Source organism: Panthera uncia, chromosome E1 (assembly GCF_023721935.1).
Source record: "Panthera uncia isolate 11264 chromosome E1, Puncia_PCG_1.0, whole genome shotgun sequence".
NCBI lineage: Eukaryota > Metazoa > Chordata > Mammalia > Carnivora > Felidae > Panthera > Panthera uncia.
Genome location: NC_064814.1, coordinates 41,373,600 through 41,382,887, shown reverse-complemented (window position 1 = coordinate 41,382,887; position 9,288 = coordinate 41,373,600).

Here is a 9,288-nt window from a genome sequence, read left to right as displayed (position 1 = left end):
AACTGGACACCACAGTGGAGCAGGCATGGGGCCCAAGGTGCCGGGCGGCCCATCTCTGGCTCCGCATGACCGCAGGCCTGGCCGCTACTCCCCGGATAGCTCTGGGACAGCTGGGGCCTGCCTGCCACGCCTGGATCTGGCCCAGAGCCGCTTTCCCAAGCTGTTCTCCAGCACCTCCAGAGGCAAGGCCCCCGGGCTCTCCCTGCCTCTCCCGACCCCTCCCCCCGCCCCCCCAGGTCTCAGGCTTGTAACCGGTGGTGGTCACCCCCTTCTCCAGAGGCAGAATTGTGCATGGTTACAACAGCAAGGGGGGTAGATTTGGTCTGTCTGGCCTGAGTTTGAGCCCCAGTTGTGTACCTGTGTAACTCTTTGCATCTTGCTCCTCTGATAAATGGAGCACGAGGACCTACCTCACAGGGTTGTTGCCATGAAGCTTAAGAGAGATGATGCATGTAAGATGCCCGGCACATAGAAAATGCTCAAGGACCTATGTCAGATGTGGCTGTGGCCTCTGACCCCAGACCCTAGCTTCCCGATGGTCTCAAATTTAGGCCTGGCAGGCTTGGGGACATGGGCTAATGAGCCCCAGTTGGCGGCTGCCCTTGCTCTTCTGAGACATGAACCTGAGGAGGCCTCTCGGAGCCGCAGCCTGGGCCGTGCCTCCTGCTGAGGGTCCGGCCTTCCCAGGAGGAGCCCTGCGGCCGCAGCTGCCTCACCCCCATCCTTGTACCAGCCTCTATGTCCCCGGACATTATCTGTAGCCCTGTCTGATTTCCTGCATCTCAGACGCCCTGACTGAATGCTTTAGTTTATAGCCGTGACTTTTATACCTCCCCACCCCACCCCTCACCCTCCACCTCCAGGCCCCCAGGGACAGGATTAAAACTAAGGAGCGAGTACAGAGCTAGAGGCCCACCCCTCTCTTTGCGCGGAGGATGCAGAAGCCCTCGAATGGTCCTCGGTGTGGGGCTTCTTCTGGGTTGGTTTTATAAGTGACGACTCCCGATTCAGTGGCACCCCCTTGGTTGCCTCAGCCCAAGCTCTGTTTTACGAATAAGGAAAGGAGGCCCAGAGAAGAGGTTAGGTGACTTGCCTAAGACCACACAGCCTCTACCAACTGCATTCAAAAGGGCCCTCCTGCCTCAGGGGCTGAGCAGTGGGGCTCTGATGGGTGTATATGGGACGCTCTTGTCCAGCACAGGGAAGAGCTCGTTGTGGGGAGAGGGATGGAGCTGCTTTGGTCCCTGACCCCTCCCTGGGGTAGCCGGCATTGCCCCTGAAGTTGGACGATCTGGTTCAGAAGCTCTAGAGTCAGGATGGGGTTTGAGTCCAGTAACTGTGGGACTTTGGTTGAGCCAGTTGCTTAACCTCCTTCCTTGGGCCTCAGTTTCCTCATCTGTAAAAGAGGGCTAATAATACGTACCTCTCTGGAGGATTAGATGAAATATTGCTTGTAAATCGCTTAATGCATAGTACATGCTCAATAAAGAATAGCTATTATTAATAATTAGCAGTGGGACAGAGTTAATTTAAAGCATGAGCTGGGGGTGGGGTGGGGGAAGGAGAACAGAGGGAACTCCTCTTTCCTGCCTCCCACCTCGGTCTCCATGACTTCATCCTCCTGCATTGGCAGAGGCTAAACTTCCCTCTGCTTGATTCTCCGGCCTCAGAGATCATTCCAACTCTTCCCCTGTGGTAGAGTTAGTGCCTGTAGAAACTCCCAGGGAAAGTGGGAGGCAGGGGGGTTACTCTATTGCTTTGGATCCCTCAGGAGGCTTTGCTAATGGCTCCAGTGTCCTGAGGCTGGCAACTGCATTCAGAGGGAATTTTTTTTTTAATGTTTATTCATTTTTTGAGAAAGAGAGAAGATGTAAGTGGGGAGGGGCAGGGAGAGAGAGAGAGAGAGAGAGAGAGACAGAATCCAAAGCATGCTCCAGGCTCAGAGCTGTCAGCACAGAGCCTGACGCGGGGCTCGAACCCATGAACCATGAGATCATGACCTGAGCTGAAGTCAGACACTTAACTGACTGAGCCACCCAGGCATCTCCAGAGGCAATTTTTCATTGAAGTCTAACCTCTGTCCTATCTGTTTCTGTTCCAAGAAGCATGATGGGATGTGTATTTGCAAATATCAGCCAACCAGTGTGGGAAGTCCAGTCTGCTCTCCTCCTTTCCCAGATCCCAGGAGCTCCCATGACCCTCTCACTTAGGGTAGGCTTCCCCACCCCACAGGTTGCCCCCTTCCTGGACTGGAGCCAGGCCTGGACTCTCAATGGTGGACTGTGCCCTGGGGTCCCTTCGACTGTGTGGACGAGCATTCTCACAACTCTATATCTATAAAGCACTCTGCGGCTTACCAAGCACTTGTATCTGTATCTGTTATCTCATTTCATTCACCTGTTGCCCTAGAGGCTAACAAGCAGTTAGGTGTGCTGGCAACACCTACTATGGGTTTGCAAGGGTCATCTGTACCCACTTCTTTCCAACTCCTGGTTCAGTCCAATGAGCCCAAATTGGCCATCGTGTAAGTATTTACCCATGGAAACTAGCAAACGCTACAAATCAGAGCCTTTTCTCTTTTTTTGAGAGCTGGTTGGTGAACACTGATCAGCACACCCCCAGTAGGGGAGCAAGGTCATTAACCCCATTTTTCAGAGGAGAGAATTGAGGCCCAGAGAGGGGAAATGTCCTGCCCAGTGCCACATAGCTAAAAGCTGAAAATCACATCTGATTCTCGGGCCTCCAGAGCCCCAACCACACCCCCCCACACACACACACTCCTGAGGTGCAATCCTGGCAAAACATTAGCCGAAGACCATTTCAGTATCTGGGCATTCTGTCTACCCTCTGCTCTTTGAACTACCTCTCCTCTGTCCATCACCCTTGGACAGTAGTAGGGCACAGGTGGGGATGGAAGAAGTAGACTTGATCTTCCCTGGAGTCAAAGGGAAGTCAGAGCAGAGTCCTTGCTCCCTAACTTGAGTAAGGAGCATGATGGTAAGAAATTCCCCAGGAGGGGGGTGCCTGGATGGCTCGGTCGGTTAAGTGGTTAAGCGTCTGACTCTTGATCTTGATCTTGGTTCAGGTCATGATCTCAAGGTTTGTGAGCCTGGAGCCTGCTTCGGATTCTGTGTCTCCCTCTCTCCCTGCCCCTCCCCCCGCTTGCACCCTGTCTCTTTCTCTATCTCTCTCTCTCAAAAATAAACACTAAAAAAAAAAAAAAAAAAAGAATCCCAAGCAGGCTCCACACAATCAGCGCAGAGCTGGAGGCGGGGCTCGAACCCAAGAACCGTGAGATCATAACCTGAGCCAAAGTCAGACGTTCAACCAACTGAGCCACTCAGGCGTCCCCTACTTGGGATTCTGTCTCTCTTCTCTGCCCCCTCCTCAGCTCTTGCACTCTCTCTCTGTCTCAAAATAGATAAACTTAAAAAAACAAAGTAAAAAAAAAGAAATTCCCCAAAAGGCATGACAAGAGGATCCACAAGGCGCATCAATGAATCCTTGCTCTGTGCCCTTCCCGCAAACAGCTGGGCCCTGTGCTCCCTCTACCCAGCATCTCCCCACCTCTGAGACCCTTTTCCTAGTGCCTTAGGACTCAGCAGAAGGGGCCATTTGGGGGTGGGGGCTGGGGGACACCCTGTTTGCTGGTCGTGTGACCTTGGGCAAGTGGCATCCTCTTTCCGTACCTTTGTTCCCTTATAAGTACAGTGAAAGGCTGGGACCATTTGCATCTGAAGATGCAGAGGCGGGTCCTATGGAGGTGACTACATCCGTCCGCAGGGCCGTCACCCCTGGCCTGCCTTCAGGAGGGACCTCCCTGAGGAGATCCTCAAGAGGATCAGGAATAGCTGGGTGACTTATTATACCCCAGAAGAGTGTCATCATCCTCATTTTATAGATGAGGAAACCGGCTCAGAGAGGTTAGCCTGACTTGCCTGAGTTCCCTCGGCTACCAGATTCTGCTCCCCAGCATTCAGACACAGGTCTCAAAGCCAGTGGGCTTAGCCACTGTACTACACGGCCGAGCCTCGGGGGCACATTAGCCTCCTCGCTCACCCCTGGAAGCCAGAGCGGCTGGTGGGGCGGGGGAGGCGGGCAACGTGGGAGGTTCCCTGGGGAGGGTCTGTCCCTGTGTCCTCTGTGGGCAGCTGAGTCACAGAAGACACCGAGGGCCCTGACTGGGCTCTCTCCACACTCCCTCCCACCGGGCAGCCTCCTACCCGCCCTTCATGAGCCAGGTGGAAATGGCGCAGTTCCGCCTTAATGGTTTCTGTCACTGGCTGCGGCAGCATGTTTTATGAGGGGCGGGCCGTGCCCAGGGCGCCTGTGGCCCCACCCGGGGCTCCGCCCGCCCTGGCTGCTGGGAGGGGCCCCTGGAGCAGCTCAGTAATTACCCAGTTGGGGCTGGCACTGGAGGGCCCGGGGCCTGCTCCTGAGGCTTGAGCACCCCAGGACAGCGGGAGTCTGAGAGTGCCAACAAGGAAGAAATTTCTAGATCCTCTTATCCCGTCAAGGTTGGGGGCTCTGAAGCCAAAATTCTGGCCCCTCTGGCTCTTCGCCCTGCCTCGGGTTCAGGAAAAGTGGCAGCTGCCCCTGCCTTCAGATCTGATTCAAGTGCTTTGAGAAGCAGCTACGGGCAGAGGGGGTGGTGGGGGGGTGGGGTGGGGTGGAGTGGGGAAGAACAAAGCGACAAGAGCAAGCGTGTCCCCGCTGTGAGACTTTCTTCAAGTCTGAGCCGCTGTCACCCACAGCAGAGCCATTCCCACCCCCCAAAGGAGAGCTCACCCAAAGCCACCTCAGCCATCCCCCTGCTTCTGGAAGTAGGCTGGTCCTAGAGTATCACTCGGCAGGCCCATCCTGAGAAAATACTTGAGCCTCCTTCTGTGTCTGGGGCTGACCTGGAAGTTCTTCCAGATATCTAACCTTAATCTCCCATGTCATCTTAGCCCTCCCGCTCTGTTCTTCCTGCCATCTACTGAGGGATCCTCCAGAGGCTGTTAAATGGCAATGGACTCATCCCCTCTCCACAGCCTTGCTGTGGGTGCCTGACTCCGACAGTTTCCTGCTTTCCCACTCTCCTTGGCCCTGCACCCCTTCCTTCCCGCCATCCCTGGCCACCTCCCCATCTCCCCAGCCCATCCCCAGCCCCTGCCACCCAGCTCTGGCCCCAGAGGAGCTGATTCCAAGCACTCACAGTGGGCTCTGGGCCATGGCCACCATCACGGCTTCGGGGAGTCATTGAGCCCAGCGACAAGCCAGCAGCCTCCATCGAGGTATAAATACTCCCACATGCCTGGACCAGCCCCCTGCCTGAGGGCTGGGGCGGGGCTGCCTCCCCAGGCCTGGCAGGCAGGTCACATGCCCCGTAAATGCCACAGGACCACAGGCCCTTCCCAGCAGCCCTGGGGAGACCAATTGGGGCTTGACCTTTCTGGATAGATGGACAATGGATGGGTGGATGGACAGGTGGATAGACAGAAGGGTAGACGGATGGTTAGAGTGGACAGATCAAAGGATGGACAGATTGATGGATGGACTAATGACTGGATGGAAAGCTGGATAGGTGGATAGATGGACAGACAGATGGATGAATAGACAGGGGACAGATTGAACTGCCTATGGATGTTCATTTGGTAGATGGGAAATAAGGGATGCTTGGTTTTAAGGAAATAAGAAATACTACCCCTCACGCTCCCATCCAGTCCCTTCTAAGACACACTTCCCAGGACCCCTTTTCTCCTAGAAAAGACTGGCCACCTAGTCTGAGGGATTGGCTCTGCTGGGTCTCCCTTCTCCTCGGATGCCCCTTTCCGGAGACCTCTCACCTAAATACCCCAACCCCAAAGATCTTTTGCTCTTACTCTTGGGGATCATTGACGGACCATCTTTTCCTTCCTCCTGCCTATTCTTGAGTCCAGGCTCTGAGGCTGTGAGCCCACCTCCAGATTTTGCTCCCAGAAGCAAGGTCAGCTTGCCCTCCAAGGCTAGCAGGAGAAGAGGGAAGCAAAATTCTCAATTCCAAAACCATGAGCCCCTTAGATGGGCAATTTAGGGAGAAGATGCCCCTCACCTCCTACCTTCCCCAGAGGTTTTTAAAAGCATGATTGGGTCTGATGGTGAGAACAGGCTTGACAAGGGACTTGTAGGTAGACAAAGTGACCCAGAACCATTGGCGGCTTGACTAGAGAGTTGGGCTCCTGGAAGGGGGGGACTTCTTGTCTGCTTAATCCCCCCTGGGGCACAGTGTGAAGAGAGCAGTGGTCTGAGGCCTTAGACACTGATTCCCAGAGAAGCAAGCTCCTTCCAATCCTCTGTCTGCCCAGCCGTGAAAGGGACCGAAGAGTGGGGGTGAGGTGGGGAGTGATGGGAGGAACAGGAGGATTTTTCACAGATTATGAAATATGGCCTTGTTTTCCCTTACAACAGGCTTCCTCCAGCCATGCCATCTGTAGGGAGGTAGAGGAATGGGCTGAGGGATGGGACCACATTGCTTGCCTCTGAGCACCCATTAGCGCTGCAGTCCTGTGTCTGGAAGTCCCACCCCCATCAAGAAGTCCCTGAGCTGAACCTGTGGTTCTCCCTCTGTGGGCTGCATTGATAACTGGCTGCAGAGTTGATTGGCTGTGGTATGATTGGCAGCTGAGGATTTGAGCTGTGAGACCAATAGGGATGACTGGAGCCCTGTTTCACCTCATCCCCTAGTCTGGCATTTGTCATCTCATAAGCCCCATCATCCTTCTGATCAAGGACCCCAGAAGTGTCCTTTTCCCAGCTCTGCCATCAGCATCAGCTAGTGGGGGAGTGAATCTCATTTCCTCCTTTATTAAATGGGCTCATCTTTGCCCTACGTACCTCACCTGACTCTCCTGGGGACGGAGTGAGAACCAGGCAATAAAAATGCCTGAAGGAAGACGAACTGACACCATCTTTTCTGGTGCTCCTGTGTCCTCCCCTCAGATTCTGGGCCCATGGGATTTCAGGAAAGGGAGGAGGGCTGAGATCTTTTGCCCTTCAACCATGTGCCCTTCCCAGGGTGTTTGTTCCGTATGGGGGTGGTCAAGAGCTCTCACACCCACATGGGGCTCTCTTCTGTCAGTGCAGAGCCTGCTTTGGATCCTCTGTCTCTCCCTCTCTCTTTGCCCTTCCCCTGTTGCTCTCTCTCTCTCAAAAAATAAATAAACTTAAAAAAAAAAAGGAGTGCTCACATCCAGTGGGTGGCCCCCTCTTTGCCTGCCCACCCTAGTGGGGGCTCAGGTTCCTGCCATCCCTTGGGCCAGGGGCCTCTTGTGCTCTGTACATATCATTTCCGGAAGCCCTGCTCATTATTACCAGTCTATCATTAGGGGTATTAATTCTGCCACCACTACTAATAATACAGATCTAGTACCAGACAAATACATACTGTGCAGCCCCTCCCCCCAAGCCATCCTGAGCACGTGCGAGCGCATACAAGGCAGACAGTAAGCTTAGTGCTTGAATTCACTGAACTGAAGTGAAAAGAGCACTGAGGAGCCCTCCCCTCCCCCTCCCCCCAAGTCCCTCTCTATTTGACAGATAAAGAAACTGAAGGGATTGTGGAGGAGATTGTTCTCTGCTCTGTAGGTACCTGGGCACCGACCCTTCCTCCAGGAACCTGGGCTGGGTGAAGCTGGCTGAGTGCCTACTTATTCCCTTGCTCCTCTGAGGAGAAGGATGTGGAGAAGGGGCATGTTCTGGGGGGTATTCCCCCAAGCCCATACAGCTCCTGGGCTCCAGCCCCCACCTTTCTCCCGTCAGCACCTCCAGATCCCCCTGGGCTTGGCATGGTCATCCCAAAGAACTTTCTCTCCAAAACCCTTCCTGCCTCAGAGATTGGGCATACTTATGGGAAGGCCCAGAGAGGCCAAGCCTCCTCTCCAAAACCACATGCTCTGTGGGGCTCAGTGTGGGCTCCAGGAACCCCTCCCAGAAGGAGCTGGGGATGTCTCTGACAGTGGACACTTCTGCTCTGTCTCTGCTAAGATCACTCTGGTTCTGCTAAGTGGAGTCTGATAATTGGGTTTTCTGAGCATGGTGGGGTGTGTGTGTGTGTGTGTGTGTGTGTCCTTGAGCACATCCTATGCCTTGGCTGGTATAGTCTGGGACATGGCTATGGAATTTACAAGTGTAGGTGGAATCTCCAACTGTCTCCGGGCGATCCAGTTCTAGGGACACACCCCATTCTAGGGGTGTGTGTTTGTGTGTGTGTGTGTGTGTGTGTGTGTGCGCGCACGCGCACACGTGTGTGTGATGGTGCCCAAGCCGGCTGTAGTTTGTCAGAAGCAATAGTTTCAGGCTAGAGGAGCAGGGCTTGAAGCTGACTGATTATGCATCTTCCCCTGAGCATGGGGTGGAGGTTCAGGCCAGACTTCCCAGTGGGTTCTCTTGTTGCATCTCGAGGGGTGCCCACCCCCTGGAGTGGCCAGAGTAACCATGAGAGCAAGGGTTCCCTTTTCTCTGTGACTCACAGCTGGCTCTCAAGTCAAGCTCCTTGAGCGATCACGATTCAGCTAATTCTCTCCCCGGCCCCATTCATCTGAGCTGACTAAGCAAGAGCCACAGGCAGGGTAGAGACCTGGGGACGCTCACGACAGCAGTCATTCTTAACCCCGCAGGCCTTCTTGCCTCAGCCTCTGTCCATTTCCCTGCTTTGGGCCTGGTCGTGCCTAATTGGATCGGTTACACCTGCAGCCCCCCAAGAAAGGTTGCCACTGCCTCCCTTTGGGGCCCTCCGGGCATGTCTCTCCATCTTCCCCTTCCACCTGCCACCCACCTGCAGTGTGGAGAGGTCCACCTGGACATCAGACCTCAATTTGTCTTGTTGCATTTGGCCTCATTTTTTACTGTTTGGTCAACGCCCGGCCTTTAAGGCCTGGATAGGATCAGGAAGTAGAGAGGGCTTCTCCAGGGATGACCCCCTCCAGTCCACTTTGTTCTAGTGGCATTGCTCTGGGCTTTTCCTGAACACTGGGAGAATGTGAAGGACACAGAAGGACGTAGTGAGGGTGATGATGAGGGGGTGCTGGGCTCCGAGCGGGACCTCTGGTGTATGGAGAGATCCGTTCTGGGGAGGTGGTGGTGGAAGATGGGTTTGGGGATGAGGTTGGAGGCGGGCACAGAGGTGGAGGAAGGGGCAATAAATTGGAAAGACCAAAATTATTCAGGGACGTTTGATACTTTGAAATGCACTCTCCCAGAGGTCATCTTGTCATTTCCCTGCTCCTGGGCATGTTGCCAGCCCAACCACACCCATCCCAGATCAATGGT